Source organism: Hibiscus syriacus, unplaced genomic scaffold, assembly GCF_006381635.1.
Source record: "Hibiscus syriacus cultivar Baekdansim isolate YM2019G1 unplaced genomic scaffold, ASM638163v2 tig00111837_pilon, whole genome shotgun sequence".
In the NCBI taxonomy this organism is placed as follows: domain Eukaryota; kingdom Viridiplantae; phylum Streptophyta; class Magnoliopsida; order Malvales; family Malvaceae; genus Hibiscus; species Hibiscus syriacus.
In genome coordinates, this window is record NW_024063194.1 from 1,318,362 (window position 1) to 1,336,078 (window position 17,717).

At 32.7% G+C, this 17,717-nt stretch overlaps 1 pseudogene; it reads right to left on the minus strand.

Moving 5' to 3' along the window:
* Positions 1–6,255: 6,255 nt before the first annotated feature.
* On the minus strand, positions 6,256–6,963 carry LOC120171874 (annotated as a pseudogene).
* Between the last annotated feature and the right edge of the window lie 10,754 nt (positions 6,964–17,717).

Consider the following 17,717-nt stretch of genomic DNA (forward strand, 5'->3'; position numbering starts at 1 on the left):
TATCACTTAAACCGTATTCAGTTCGAGTCCAACCATAACCAAACATGCATAATAAACGCATCATATGCATCCATGCATTTATCCAGTATCAACATGTTCCATAATGCATGCATAGAGGTAGCATTACCTAGATTTTTAAGCCATATCGGTTAACCAATTAAACACTATTTGATCACCCTACAACTTTAATTCCATGCCCCATAATGTCTCGAGTACATGGCAAAACCAATTACATTAGAAACATAACTTAAACGTGAAAATTTGTATTGAATTAGGATATAAAATGTAGAAAAATAGCTTATCGAATTCAAGTTTGGCAAAACGAACTTCGGATTCGAACTCAAGAAGTCGAAAAACATAAGATGTGACTTTTAAAAAAAATTCACTTTTTGGTCAAAATCAGTGGTCAAAGTCAACAGTTAAAGTCAAAGATAACTGGCATGTCAATGGTCAGGTCAAAGTTAACGGTTTAGGTCAAAGTCAATGGGTCATACTGATTCGAGTTTACTCAGTTCGATTTGAGTTGACTCGGTCGGATCAAGCAGACCTGGTTCAGATCGGGTTGGGTCAGTTTGATCCACTTTAACTATTTCTAGAAGGAGCTACGACTAGAGGATGAGCCCCACATGCACACAATGGTGTGTAGCATTGCGTAGCAAGGACAACCGGATTGGAGGTGGCAATCGACTACTCCGGGAGCACCAAGACATCACCAAATCAATGATCGATAATAGAGTGACGATGGTTTATGGTCTCATTTGAGTTTTGAGCGCAGAGAGGCGACGAGTCCAACTAAGTTGGCGGTGATGCAAACGAACGATGTTGGCTGCGAATTTTGCAATTAACTGAGGTGATGGGGAGGAGTTTTGACGCTGATTAAAACATTGATTTGCACTGATTGATTTTGAATCACACTACGATGACACTTGGACTTTTTCCATCGATTTACGACGAGTCATATGAGGGTGACGGTGCGCTCTAAAAATGGTCAGACGACGTTGATTTGATGGAGGGGCTACAACGGTTAGGGTTTGGGTAGGGAAATATGGGATTTTTGGGTGCTAGCTGATCCAAAACTAATAAAAAATGAGTTTTAATAATCTAAAACTAATAGGAACCTAGCCTAGGTGGTAGTGGTGAGGGTTGTACTACTGATGCACATGGGCTCAAGACCCTACAGTTTCATCCTCAACAAAAATATTTTTATTTAGTATTATTATTATTATTATTGTTATTATTTCTTTCTTTAGTTGATAAGAGATGGAGAATTTTAGGGTTGGGTCCCTCAACTATCGTCAAGCTTGCAAAAAAAAACCATCATACTTCAAAATCAAACATTTTACTCATAAACTTTTCCCTTATTACGACTTTAATTCAATTCTTTAAATTAATGAAATTTAGTCCCTAAATTGGGTGTAACAATCTCTACTCAAAGTGACTAGTGGCATGATCTGAATGTAATCCTATTAATAAAAGTTATGGCTCTCAATGTGGCCTATTACTTTAGTGGAATACCTCTAATTTAGGGAATTCAAATATTAGAAAGTCTTTGACATGACAACTTGAATGGAACTCACTTCATAAATCTTGTACATTACCTCCATAGCTGCTTCAGACATTACCTCCGAAGATTAATAACTTATTACTTTCAGCAGAGTACCCCCAGTAATATTAAAATTAGCTTTCATTAATAGCACGTTATCTACCAAGATTTCTTATCCTTATCAAGAAAAATCTTTTATAGTCTAAGTGTCATTAAATGTTAAGAAATTTCATCTTTAGAGCTCAATTTTAAAGCAACTAGCCTAAGCTAAATTTTATATTCCACCATTCCAACTATTTAGAATATGAATCATCATCAAATATCTTAAATAGAACTACAATCTAAATAGTCTAGTAATATCATGTACAACAAATAACTCATCTTACCTATTTGTATGAAGACTCATACTATACTTGTAACTTCTATCGGATGAAGACCTCTTTGGTGCCTGAGAAGGCTAGGGTGTAACTTTGGAGTTATCTTTTGAGGAAGTGCAATAAATTGGTTTTGCTTTGGCCATAGAATCAATGGATCTTATCTTGGGTGAAAGATCAAAGGGATTTATTTTTAGGAGGAGTGTAATCAAGTCACTTGTCAAAGGTCTATAATCTAAATTCTTAGAAAATCCTCTAATTCAATTGATAATTAAAAAACTTGAAGAATAAATTTTTTCTCATTGCTCATAACCTCAAAAGGTAGCTTTTCATTTAATGTCATTATAAATCAAGGGACTTACAAACTTAACATAAAAAAATAGAAGAAAAGGTTGAAACAAGATATAATGCAAGTGCATCATGATAAATGCATTAGAATGTCTTATTACTCCTCAAATTTCCATGCTCTTGAATCAATTAAATTATGGACCCTACGGTTTAGTGCCCCAAAATTCTCAATAGTATATCCTAAGCTCCAAATGTGGTAGCTGCATATAGCATTGACATCATAACCTTTAGGATATGGAGGCTCTATTGGTCTCAATTGAACAGTAGATAGAAGAGTATTCTCGATAAGAATTGGGTGTAACTTCTCATATGTTATAGGAATTGGATTAATGTGAGTCTTTTCTGGAACATGTTTATGAGATTTGGTCTAGTGATCAGTTGAGCGAGATTTACCTAATTGATCTTGGCTTTATTCCTTGCATCAGTGCTGTTGGCGCCTCTTATCTTACAACTTCTTATAGCTCTTTCAATCATTTCTCTGCACATGAAAATGTCAAAGAAACTTTTGGTACCAACTTCCAACATGTGGTTAATGCATGGTGATTTTAGTGTGTTCATGAATAGGGTAATAAACTTACTCGGACACACTTGGATTGCAACTCTCTCCATGGTTTTTAATATTGTCTAAAGCCCTCATTACCCCTAATCTCCATGTTTTATGGAGTTATTCAATTAGGTCCTATATGGGTCACATGTGTATATTGTTCCAGAAAGGACATAGAGAGATCTTTCCAAGTCCTAATGTGAACCTTATTCAGATGATTGTACCATCGAATAACTGAACCTGACAAGCTCTCCTAAAAGTAGTGGATCAAAAATTAGTCGTTTCCTACATGTCCCATCATTGTTTAGCAGAATATTGTGTTGTTGATAGAGGGACATTTGTTCCCTTCGAACTTTTCGAAGTCAAAAACTTTAAATTTTGGAGGTAAGATCAACCCTAGGGCCAGACTCAATTGCATAGCATCAACTCCATTGGGATTGTCTTCCCCTTTAACAGTTTTCATATGGCCCTCTAACTATCTTATTTTCTCCTATAGTTTTTTGAACTTATCATCTTCATTAAAGTTTGGGATGCAACACCCTTCTGGATTTTTCAAAGGATTCATCACGGAAGCTTATGGCTTCATTGTAGAAGAGTCCTCTGGGTACCCCCTGGAAAACTCTGGGTGTGATTACCAGCTTCGGTGGTGGTGGTGTCATAATTTCTTCAGATCCCCCGCCCCATGGGTATTTGCAAAATTTAGTCATGCTAGCCTGGTCACGATCTGATTGACCAATCTACTTTGATTTCTTGTGATGATGTCCATAGTGCTTTTGTGGTTCTCCGTCTTCTTCTACATCTTAGTGAAGTTGTCTTCCATTTCTTTCAACCATGCTTCCATTTTTCGTATTTTGAATCAGTGTTATGAGGATGTGATATGTCGAGTGATATTCCCCTTTTTGAATAAAATACTTTTATCAGTCCTTTACGTTTTGATAATGAATGCACGTTTAGAACAATGCAAGAATGCTTGATGAATGCAGGAGGATTTCGAAGCATTGATTCAAAAAGTGTATGTCATAATAAATAATCATGTCGATAATTTTTTTAATTATATATCCAACTTAATAAATTGATTAATATGTCTTTTAGTTTTATATTTTATTATATATACACATACATTCTATGATATAACATGTACTCTGATCGCAAATATTGGACCATTAAAATAAAATAAAAGTTTAAAAAATGAGACGTATTTCATTGTTTTGGTCCTTGTTATTTTTTATTGTGATATTATTTTTTTCATATATCAAAATTAAATTATAACATTTTAAATATATAAAATATAATTTAGGATAAGATCTATTTGCCTAATATAAAATTATATAATTTTATTAAAATATAGGATCATTAGATAAGTAAAAATAGATGATTGAAATTAACTATTTATTTTTTCTCAATAAATATCTTCTCATTTTCTATTATTAATTTCAGTCATTATTTTTTCTCATCCAACAATTTTAAATTTTTATAAAACTAAATAATTTTACATTGTGTAATAAAATCATATCGCGTATAATTTTTATTCTTACATTGTCATATAACTTTATAATGTTTTAAAAATTAAATAAAAAATTTATCATTGTAAAAAATTAAAAGATGATTTGATTATATTAATATATAATTTTAAACCATTTGAGAATAAATTTAGCATTTTAAGTGCACATACCGTTTCCATCTTAGGACTTCTCCACTGGCTATAAGAAAATTTCTGAGCATTTTCTTGTGGTACATACTATATATAATATGATAAATTATAGAGTAAAATCATAAAAGTAAAATCAAATAAATATATAGTTATTGAATAAATTTATTTTTAACTTAATCATATATTTATCTAAGATAACTAAATAATTACTCACTAGGCTATTCGTCAAAACAATTTTGTTTTTGAAAAATTTATTCAATTGTTATAAATATACTAATTATTATTCGAGATATGTTTTTTACTCATCTAATTTATTTTTGATAAACTATATAAGTCACCACCTAATTATTACTTTGGTTTTATTTTGGTCACCTAACTATTTTTTCAAAATCATCACTAATGTTACATTTAAGTTTTGATTTGGTCAACAACTATTAAAAAATTAATGACAATATTGACTTGTGACTATAAGGTAATTCCATGTCAGCAATTTCGTTAATTTTTTAACGACGGGTGACAAAGATGACACCAAAATGTAACATTAGTGATAGTTTAAAAACATAGTTAAGTGACCAAAATTGAATCAAAGTGATCGTTAGATGATTAAATAAGTACTTTATCCATTTCTTTTTTCTTACAACCGCCAACTCTTGCATGAATTTTCTGTCATTTCTAAATCTTTTTAATAGCTAGTTTTTGAATTCTTAGATATTTGTATTGGAAAATATTGTTAATTTAATTATTTATATGTATAAATTATAATTTTCTATTAACAGATCTGGTTTAAGTGGTAACAACATGATATCGTTTAAGTCTGTCTCAAGTTTAAGTATTTATGTACGTAGAAGATCCTTGCAAGGAGACTCATCCACCAAAACTAGGTATGCGATGTTAGTCGATTCGAATTAATTAGGACGAAGCCCTGGAACCGAGCAAACAAAAAAAAATTAAATTTTTCTTCAACGACCCACTTTCGCATCTATGATTGAATGATATACATTTGATGTTATGATAGAAAGGACTATCACGTGCAGAGGTGAGCAAAACTCGACTTGATTAAAAAATTGATTTGGTTGATTAGATTCGATTAAAAAAACTCGAATCAAATTAACTTCGAGTTGTAATTTCATAAACTCGACTAAAAAAAATTCAAGTTCAAATCAAGTCTCAAAATACAACTTGAGTAACTCGAATTACTCAAATTTTTAATAATTAGTGGATTGATTTTTTAAGTTGGAGTCGCGTCTCTCAACTTTGTATGATATATGCATATCACATACGAAAAAATATAAAAAATTACATATGTATTATGTGTTTATAAAAAAGTCATTTAAATTGAAATCAAATAATATCATAATATTATAAATATCAATAATTAAATTTAAATAGAAATTCAAAAATTTGACTCGGTTCGGCTCGAATTTTATAAACTGGACTCGACTCGAAAAAATTTCAAGCCAACTTCGAGTTATAAAATAAGAGTCATCAACTCAAATAAATTGAAATTTTTTACTCAACTTAATTCAACTCTATTGAACGCTAAACCCTAGTCATGAGTATAACATAAAAAAAACTGTCTACTCAAAAGAATTAAAAAAAAAGGGATGGAAGTAAAATTATAAAAATGAAAAAGAAAAAGCAGGGATGGGTTATAACAAACAAAAAACAGCAGCCTAGAAGGTAAACGTTTAATTCATCCTTTGTTTTGACCACTATCAATTACACACTTAAAGCATATATATATATATATATATATATATATTAGTTTTACACATCCACACTACATTTGATTTTTCCCTTTTAGATGTTGCTTTCACCAAAAGGAAAGAAAAAAGAGATTAATGCGAGAGACTATTGATGAAGGCCAATGCATTGCTGGTTAAGTGAGCCACTCTGGCAATATTACTCCGAATAGTGTCTTTGATTTTTCCATTAATTGCTTTGGCTTCAATCCCATCCATGCACGTATCTTCATCTGTCAAAGCAGCACTAACCCAGGTCTGTATATTGCTCATTTTCATCTGAAATTCAGGGCCCTCTAGACCCTTCATTTCTGCCATCGATTGGTGCATCTCATCCACAGAGTCTCTCATGGTCTCCACTCAATCAGCAATGACAACGGTTTCTCCGCGCGTTAATCCGTGCTCTCTCGACAACCTCAGTACCAGTGTCGAAGTCGATTGCGCGTTGTTGACGCTTACGGAGAGAGCGGTATTGGCGAGTTCCCGAGGGCTGGTCTGGATGGTGCTAGCATAGGCTGAGAGTGACTGGTAGCATATATCGGGATACATCGTCACCTCACATGAAGTTTTAACAAAATCAGTATTGGAAGTCTTCGATTGTGGTTCTAATCTAGCAGCCGAGGAAGGGTTTGTAATACATAAGAATAGAGCGAGGGAGACAGTGGCTTGAAGGGCATAGAAATGGAAAAAGGACAGCTTTGATACTGTCAAGTACTCCATTGTTGTAGTATTAGTAGTAGATTCTAAATTTCTTCAACGAATCGATGAATATGGGGCTGGGAGGGGCATGCAAGTAGGCCCGGGTGAACTCCACCAATAATTGAATAGCGGAAAAACAAAACGAAGAGATAGATTGGTTAGAACACAACCTGAGTTTTTTTCTCGAACACAACCTTCATCTTCCTCTTGTTTGTATTATCAAAAAATTCTGATAAGGTAAAATTGAGTTGGGTCAAAATTTCACTTCAGATAAGATAGAAAGATATATTATTCGAATAACAGTAGAGTATTGTACAATATGTCGTGACACTTGGTGAATAAATATATTAATAATAATTTATGTGAATTGATGAATATATTTATATTTTAGTTTAAATTACATTCATTTGATCATATTTATCAGTTTTTTCAATAATTTTTTTCATCAAAATTCAAGTCTCTTCATCACATGGTCATAACTTTCCATCAAATAGTCTTAACCTGTCTATTAATTTTCTCTTCAATATATAAAAGCTAGTTGCGAAATACTGTAGACACAACTTAGAAAAAGGAAAATACTTAAAAAATCCAATTTTTTTGAAGATAGAGAAAGGTGAGATTATGTTCGACTAACCACCATTATTGTGCTTACTAATGTGCTTTTTTTCTTGTTGTAACGTAAAAAATTGACATCAAACATTATTCAAAGCACAGACGAAAGAACGGATATGTCTTAAAAAATCTACTCATACACACCTCAACATATTTACCTATTCAATTTTATTTCTGCATACGAGGAAATTTTTTTATTCATCTATTTATTTTAATTAATGTATTCGTCTTAATTATTATGTTAACGTAGAGAAAAGTGGTAAAAAAATAATATAACTTCATCTAGACTCATGAAAAGGCTGGTCATCCATAATAATGATAATAATTAAAGAAATTGTTTTTTTTTAAATGAAATTTAGACGTCCTCATCTTGCCATCTAGATATTTTTATACCAATTATTATGCAATATAATATAAATACATTAATAACCTTGTCTATCATTAAATAGCCTACCTCTTATATGTAGTAGCAAAAAGACGAATGATAATTTGAAGACAAGACTGGCGTTGAAGCTCCCAGCCATGGCCATGAGGGCCAAACTGTCATAATTATCGGACCCGCGACAAAATATGCCTATCGGAATTATCTAAAGTTGTTAATTTAAAGACGTTTCCTCATTCCTCTCCAAAGAAAACAAAATACGTTCCCACATGCATACATTTTCTTTTTTATTTATTTTTAACCAAACATGCATGCATTTTAAAGAATTTATATTCCTTTTGGCAGCTACAAGAGTTTAAGGAGCAAGAACGACCCCCTGCCAGATTAAATTTTCAATCAACGTCTAACTAAATTAGAATAACTTCTAAATCCAGCTTGGTTATTTCGGAATATATTTTACATATATATCATTAGTAAACTCCAAGAAAAGTGGAAAATTTTTTTGATTGAGAGAGTTAAAGAAACAGTAGAATCGGTTTCAGTTGAAAATTTTATCAAGAATTTAACTTTTTATAAATAATGGATAGAATAACATTTTAGGTTGAACCGGAAATATTATATTTCTCCATAACATTTTTAGTTGCAACTGAAAATGTTATAAATTTGTATAATATTTTTTATTGTAAACTCTAAAGTCATCTCAATATAAAATTATCACAATATAATATTTTTGGTTGCAATAAAAATGTTATAAATTTATAAAACTTTTTAAGTTGAACATAATAATATTTGAAGTTAAAAATAGTTTTAAACTAACATTAACTTGGTTATTGTGGAATGGAATTGACGTATATATCATTAGAAAACGCCAATAAAAATGGGAAATCCTTTTGACCAAAGTGATGTTAATCTTGAAAATCAGCACTCTCATAAAGATAACAACAGTCTTCTAATTCTCTATTGTTGCATGAGCCGTCTCGACGGATTGTTAGCCGAAGAGAAAAAAAATAATGAATGAGGATTGACATCTCAAGAGTCAAGTGGCTAAACAACATGGCCAAATGATGTGACACTACAAGAAAATATACCTTTAATGACACACGAACGATGACACGCGCTAATTTATTACTTGCAAAACTTGTGTGTCATAAAAAATATCATGTTTTTAAAATCTGAACGATTTATGACTTACAATAATGTGTGTCATATTTAATAGTCATAATCTAAAAAATTTGCAAAAACACGGAGTACACTTTTTAATTGTGTGTCATCTTTAGGAGTCGTATTCCAATTTCCCCCATTACTTTCCCGCTTCTTCCTGCCTAATGTTTTCCACTCCTTTCATTCTCTCCTTTTCTCTCTTGCTTTTCATCCCGATTCTCTTCTTTCTATTAGGCCCGAGTTTGAATCCCAACCTTTGCTGCCCATTTCCACCTCCGATGAACTCGACGATCTGCGCCTCTTCCACCACGCCATCGTCTCTCCCTCCACCTCGTCCCACCTCTCCTCCTCCTCCTCCCCTAAAATCGCTTTCCTTTTCTTGACCAACATCGACCTCTATTTCCTCCCCTTTGGAACAGTTTCTTTGGACACGCTAAAACTTCTCTTTTCAACGAGTACGTCCACGTCGACCCCATCGTCATGTGGCTCGGCCTCCGCCCGACACCGTTTTCGACGACCGCTTCATCCCAAACGCCAAACGCACTTTCCGGGCATCATTTTCCCCAGCTTTGTTTGGTATGTCCTAGCTAACTAATATTTTTTGGTTCGATTTCTTAGTGCTTCTTGTTTTGTTTTCTTTACTTTATAATAAAGGGAAAAAAGGTTATTTAGGGATGCCCAGTGATTGGGAGGAATCCTGGATGAGTCAAAATTTACAAACTAATTTATGAACTGAAAATCAAATCTTTAGTTCATGATATTATGAGGTTTATGTAGCTGATGTAATTTTCAGCTTCTTTTTGCTAGAGGATAGGTGAGTTGACTTAGATATTTGTCTGGTTGTTCATTTGTGGAAACCTTTCTGTTCAGTAACTACTAGTTGTTTTCCATGAAAAATGACCCCACTTTCAAATAAAATCAGGTTCATAGCATGAAATTCTTCTTCTTTTTTGAAAGTTTTTTGTTGTGTTATTTTATGAAACTAATTTTTTTGTGTTCCAAATTATTCCTGCTGGTATTTCTGATTATATTTGCACTGGAAAATACTGTCAGGTTGATGCTAAGCTGGGTTTTGATACTTACCATCAGCAATGGGTTCTGGAAACTTGTTGAAGATAATAATAAATATAATTAAAGATGATGGTTCAAAGCAAGTAAAGGTCAGCTTCTAAAAGCTTAATCATAAACTAAGCAATGCAACTCTCTGTTTTTTTCCAATGATAAATGATTAGTTTGCAATTTGAATCCTTTGGGTTTATATTATGCATGATCTAAACATTTTTGAAGATTTTTTCTCCCACTAGAATGGTCTTTTTTTTAAAGCTTTTACAACTGGAAGTGTCATTGCCCATTATTCATTACCCCCTTCCTTGATATCATTTGCTATCTGCAATTTATCATTCATTTGTTTCCTTTATCAATGTGACCTTTTAATTGGTCTCATTTGTTCGGCACAGGGATCTTCAGCTTGCACAAAATTCCAATGGATTCAAATGGATAGAAATGCGTGAACATGGTTGGTGTGGTATTTGGTTGTAGTGCATGTAGTGAACATATTATTTAATGTTTGAGCATGATTTTAGTTAATAGTTTAAAATGAACTTTTCATCTTTGAAGTAGTCCATATTAGATTGCTTTGCACCTGTCAGTTAATAGTTTTCCTTATTTCGAATTTAAGTTTGTTGTATTATGTAACTTGGTTGTCGGCCATTTTTGCAATTACCATATAATATTTCTTTTCTACATCATTTTCTAGAGGAAGTTCTTGAAGCTTATCTTGCAGTTTTAAGAATATGTATTGTTGTTACTGCAATTTGGAAAAAGGAAGTTAATACCTGGAAATTGTTAAAGGTCATTAATCATTTTGATTAATAGGTTTATTCTCTGTGTGCTCAAATCAAATTTCTTCTATTTAAGCTCATGGAATTGATCGTATTAGCAAAGTCTAGGAGCTAAAGAAAAATATTATGATCTTTTCATTAGTTCCATCTGTATTCAGATTTGGTTTTATCATGCTTTATTTGCGTTTTGATGTATAATAATTATATTAAGTATGTTTTATTTGACTATAATTGCAATTTATGAGTCTTTAATCCTTTTGTAGTACACTCCTGCAATTGATATGTGGAGTATAGGATGCGTATTTGCTGAGATACTTACAGGAAAACCAATTTTTCCTGGAAAAAATGTGGTGCACCAATTGGATCTCATGGTACTCCCCCTCCTGAATCTATATCAAGGGTTAGTTATATTGTTTCTTATATTTCATTTGATTTATTTTCACTTCAACCTGACACTGATTTCAAACTTTGTTACTGAGATTTTAATTGAGAGATTCTAAGTTCATGTCTTTACCTTTTCTTATAAAGTATTTTCCATTTATTACAGGTCATTTCGAATGGGAAGTATCTTGATTTATGTCTTCGCATGCTTATCAGCAATTTCACCCCTCCGCCTTATTTATTGGATAAACTAAAACTACCATGCGATCTTGAGAGGAAGGGCCAAGTTCTTTCTCGGGTACACTTGGCTTTTAAGAAGATAGTTGATTATGTTCCTCTTGCTCCCTTGAGATTATTAACCATAGTTCTGCAAGGAATGCCAACAATTTATCACAAGGACTGAGTAAGTTGAATTTTCTTAGTAGGGAATTTAGATGTCCTTTTATCATCAAATTTTTATGTATTTCTCTATTCTGGTCGTAGTATATATCGTCTTTAAAAGTCAATGTTGTTATGCTTTGTGTGTATTCATTCGATTCTAGTCCCCATATGGATGACAATGTAAGACACCGTTCGATTTAGTTTTAGTGAAGTTCTTCAATGTAATTTCCTGAACAATTATATCATGCTTCTATTGCTTTTGTGCCTACAACTGCCTGTTTTTATTATAACGCCAAAGAAAGTTCAACAATATTTAGCGGCATTTGTGAATATATATAACGCCGCAAAAGATCTATACATATAGTAGAATTTCACTAATTTCCATGACCTATAGCGGCATTTTCCAACCAACGCCAATTATTAGATTGTCTATAGTGGCGTTTATTATCTCAAACACTGTAATACGTTGTGATATATAGAGGCGTTTTTTTATAAATGTTGCTATTACCTATGTATATAGTTGTATTTCTATTGAAAATGCCGCAAATGTTCTCTCCATTAATGGCGTATATATTCCAAAACACCGCAAAAGAACGTGACTTATATTTTCTTCGATATATTCTATCTCCGTTACGATAGAGAAGCGACAACAGAGGATGATGGTTGCTCTTCGTCGAGGAATCAAACCTAGAAAACTCTAGACTCGATCAAAGAACGATAGGTTGAATGAAGGATGTGGACGATAACAAGGTAATTAGATTATGGCTTTTATTTGCTGAGATTAAGACAAGAATAATATGTTAAGACAATTCTAATGAAATAAGGACAAAAGGAAAAACAAGGGTAGTTAAATAAACTAAAAGAAAAAAATATGTAATAAAGGAATTAAACTTATCTTCCCTTATAATAGGTGGCAAGGGTTGTTGTGAATGGATTTGGATGGATGAAAACTAATTGGAAAGATAACGAGATAAGGATTATGGAGATTTGAAAATTTACCCGTAGAAGATATGTGATTACGCAAACCTTAGGGTTTTTGTGAATTATGGTGGTGGGATGATGGTCGAAGAAGATGATGGTTTATAAAGATGGAATGATATGTCCTAGCGCAAATTAGAGTGTTAATATCTCTTTCTCAATAACTTGGAAGAACTTAAAGGAAAAGATGCTTTGAAAGCACAAGATAATCAACTCTTACAAAAATGTACTTACGTTGTATTATTATTCAAATAAAAGATGATTGAGTTTCCCTTCTTAAATTCTCATGTCTCAATGTGGGCTTGGATTCCTTTGCTGATGAAAGCCTGACCTAGAGTTTGAATTTGTCTTTTAATAGTTTGGCCCATTTACTTGTAATTGGACGAGATAGAAGAGTTAGCCCATCATATTTGAAAAAGTGACATGTGGTGCATGTATCATCTCTCCCCTTCTTAGAAGGATTTGTCCACGAATCTGAAACATTAAAGGGAGATAGGTTAAAAACATTAAAAGATGCACTCACGTCATACTCACCTGGGAGATCAATAAGGTATGCATTGTCATTGATACGTTCAAGGACTTGGAATGGTCCATCGCCTCATCGGTCAAGTTTAGATTTTTGTTGCTTTAGAAATATTTCTTTTTCATGTGTACCCAAACCCAATTTCTTTGTCCAAATTTGACATATCGTCTTCCTTTATTGACTCTTTGTGTCATAACTTCGTATGTTTTCTCCATCCTTTGCTTCGATTTGGTGTGAGGGTCCTTGACAAAGGTTTTTTTTTGTTCACCATCCATGATAGTAATTTATTGTAAAGGCAAAGGAACAAGAACCAAAGTATTTAGTGGATTAAATCTATAAACTATCTCGATTGGAGAATAACCTATACTAGAATGGGTAAATCTATTATAAGAAAATTCTGCAAAAGGTAAACATTCTTCCCAATTATATGTGTTCTTACTTACCACATTTCGAATTAAAGAACCTATGATTTGAATGGTTAGCTTAGTTTATCCATCCATTTATGGATGAAAAGTGATTGAATAAAGAATTTTGTACCAAATTTACCCCACAATACCTTACAGAAGTGGCTTATTAACTTTGTGTCATGATTGAACACAATTGTACAAGGAATGCCATGAAGTTGAACAATCTCTTTAAAGAAATATCGGTTGTATGTGTTGCATCATCAGTTTTGTGACATGGAATAAAATGTTCCATCTTTGAAAACATTTCAATAACCACAAATATATTATCTCATCCTCTCTTGGTATGAGGTAAGCCTAGGATAAAATCCATTGATAAGTCTATCCAAGGAGAGGAATAAATCCACAAAGCAGTATATAAACCATTAGGATTTGCCTTTGTTTCCTCATGTGCGGCCAAAAGAAGTGTTTCATGACAATGTCGAGTGTTATGGTAACACTAAAGTGTCCCATTAGTCCTCCTGCATGTGCCTCATTGACTAAGAATTCTTGCAAAGATATTTGTGGAATGTGCAGCCTATTAAATCTAAAAAGAAATCCATCTACAAGGTAAAACTTGTTAAAATCACATTTTGATCAATGGTTGTAAATATAAAAAAAGTCTAAGTTAGAAGACTAAAGTTCTTTAATGTGCTCAAATCCCAAAAAACCATCATGCATTTGAGTAATAAGTATGTACCTTCGGGATAATGCATTGGCTACTTTATTATCTTTACCTTGTTTATATCGAATCACATAAGGAAAATATTCTATGAATGTAACCCATCGAGCATGTCTTTTGCTCAACTTACCTTGACCGTTTAACAACTTTAGTAATTCATTATCCGTATGGATGACAAACTCTTTAAAAAGAAAATGTTGACATACTTTGAGTGCACGAACAAGTGTTAGAAGTTCCTTATCATAAGTTGAGTAATTGAGTTGTGCTCGTTTCATCTTCTCACTAAAGTTAAAGATATGTTGTTTTTCCTGCATGAGCAATGCGTCTATGCCTATGCCTGAAGCATCACATTCTATCTCAAAAGTGTTAGAAAAATTGGGAAGACAAAGAATGTGAGCATAACATAATTTACCTTTTAGAAGTTTCAAAGCTTGTTGTTGTTAAGGTCTCAACTTGAATGGAATCAATTTCTTGATTATTTCTATGAGATGTGCGACAATGGTGAAGAAGTATCGAACGAATCATTGATAAAAACTTGCCAAATCATGAAAAGAACGTACCTCAGTGATATATGATGGTGTGGGCCATTATTAGATTGTTCACACCTTTTCTTTATCGACATGGATACCATGTGCACTTATGATAAAGCCTAAAAAGATAAGTTTGTCACTACAAAACACATATTTGTCCAGGTTAACAAATAAATGTTCTTTTCATAGAACTTCGAGGATGAAACAAACGTGCCTGACATTAGAATCAAGAGAAGGCAAGTAAATAAGGATATCATCAAAATAAACAATAACATACTTACCTATGAACACTTTCAAAACATGGTTCATTATCCACTTGAATGTACTCGATGCATCAGTAAGGCCAAAGGGCACGACAAACTATTCATAGATTCTGAACTTCATTTTGAAACATGTCTTCCATTACGCTCCTTCTTTCATTCGGATTTGGTGGCAATGTCTTTTCAAAGCTATCTTTGTAAGGATGCAAGAACTATGTAGTTCATTCAAAAAATCATCAAGGCATGAAATAGGGTGCCTATATTTGATTGTTATTTTGTTGATTGGTCTGCACTCTACACACATTCAAAATGTTCCATCTTTCTTTGGAACTAGAATAATTGGAATGATGCATGGACTAAGGCTTTCACGAAGGTGGTCTTTTTGTAGCAAAGCTTCATCCTATCATTCCAACTCCTTGGTTTCTTTATGATTGCATCGATAATCATGTTGGTTTAGAATAAAAGATCACAATATGAAATCAATTTGATGTTCTATTCCTCTTTTAGGTTTTAATCCATCTGGTGGATCGCTTAATACGTTCGTTAATTTCTGTAAAAGAGAAACAAAAACACTAGGCAAATTCGTGAGGTCAGTAGAAATTAAAAAAATGTGTCTTTGAATCGAATAAAGATGCAAGTCTTATGGTGGGAAAAGGTTTCTCATATATCATTTGAACTCGTATAAACATTTTATAACATTTTTTCTCACAAATAGATTGACTCACCTCCTCTAAAATTATTTTATGATCTTGGAGAATGTCTTTTGGATGCATTGGTCATAAACTATATGGTTTTCCATTAATGTTCATAGAGTACTTATTTCTCTTACCATAGTATATGACATCGTTGTCATATTGCCACGGTCATCCCAAAAGAATGTGAGATGCTTACATAGGGAGTACATCACACCAAACATCGTCATAATATTTACCCATATTCATAATAACGACACATTTTGTAGTCACCTTTAGTTCTGAACTCTCATTAAGTCATTGTAAACAATACGACTTAGGATGTCGTTGACTCTATAAGTTAAGTTTGTCCACCACATAACTGCTAATCACACTAACACAACTTCCATTATCGATGATCAAAGATTAAACTTTATCCTTTATTTGACATCTTATGTGAAAGATGTTTGTTTTTTGAATATCCGAATCATCAATGGTTTGAATGCTTAAGTTTTCCTCACAACTAAGCATGTGTCTCAAACCCATCACTATCTAACTCATTTTATGTCTCTTTTTCCATTTGATTAGGATAACATGTTTCTTAGTTAGGCCAACTAGTATCCTCCTCTCAGATTATCATTGTTTTCAAATTCGGACAATCACGAATGATATGACCATACTCTTTGCAATTAAAGCAAACTGGTTATTTCCTTTGGTTCTTTTAGGTTTTTGATCATATCTTTATTAGCCACCTTAGGCTTTTCATTTATGACTTTCTTATTTATGACATAATATGAAGTAGAAGGAGTAATATTTGATGACGTACCTGGGTAAGAAAAGGATGTACCTTGGTAATTGTCTCTGAATCTAAACCTTCTCTGAAGTTGTGCTTCGATTATTATTGCTTTCTTTAATGTTTCTTTTAGACTTTTGTATCCATGCAAATTAAGAAGATCAACAATGCTTTTGTTTAAGACAACAACAAAATGAGATATTGTATCTTCCTCTTATTCAGTGATGTCTTCTTGATATATGAGAGATTGCATCTCTTTGTAGTAGTCTTCCATGTAACTCTTTCCATGTTGAAGTTGGTAGAGTCTTTGCTTTACTTCTCTTGTGTAATATGTCAAAAGGAAGCGATTTCTCATGACGTCATTTAGTGTAGCCCATTATGTAATATGTTGGATCCTATTATCGTGGATTGATTTTCTAGTTACATCCACCAAGTTTGTGCATAACCCACAAATTTCATAGTGACAAGGGATACCTATTTTGCGATGGGACAATCATGATAGGAAAATATGAGATCAATCTTTCTTTTCCATTCGATGTAACCATCTGTATCATAGTCTCTTTTAAATCGTGGAATTGTGAACTTTGGTTTAGAGAATAGTTCAAGCATTTGAAACCAGGGTTGTGCACACCTAGGAACCATGAAGTTATTTGGTTCGTTGTCTTTGCTCGTGTTATCGACTGGTGGAAGTTGAACCTATTGCTGTAGTATGGACAAGTTTATGTCATTCAATCATTGTTGAATTCCCTGTAGTAAAGTGGACAGTTGATTTGTAACATTCAATAGTGTTGGTAAGGTATTGTTCAAAGCTTCTTCACCCATGCTGAAATCACAACACTCAAAAGCAAAAATTTTAAAGTGAAAAGAAAAAAGAAAACAAGAAACCACACAAGTTACTCCAATGAAGTAACAAAAAGATAGGAAAGAAAGCCGATCTTATACTCTTTAAAGCTTTATTCTCCAAAAATCATTATAATGTTCATATCAGAGTTCAATCACTAGCAAAGGAAGAAAACGTTACTTAAGTTTTCTAAGAGGCCAAAGAAAGTTAAAACTCTAAAAGAACAAGAATGCAAGAAAGAAGAAATATGAAAAACTCTTGAATCCTACTAAAACAAGGAAGTGAATGTGTTAGATGATGCCGAAGAACAATAAAAAGGTAAAACAAAAGAATCTAA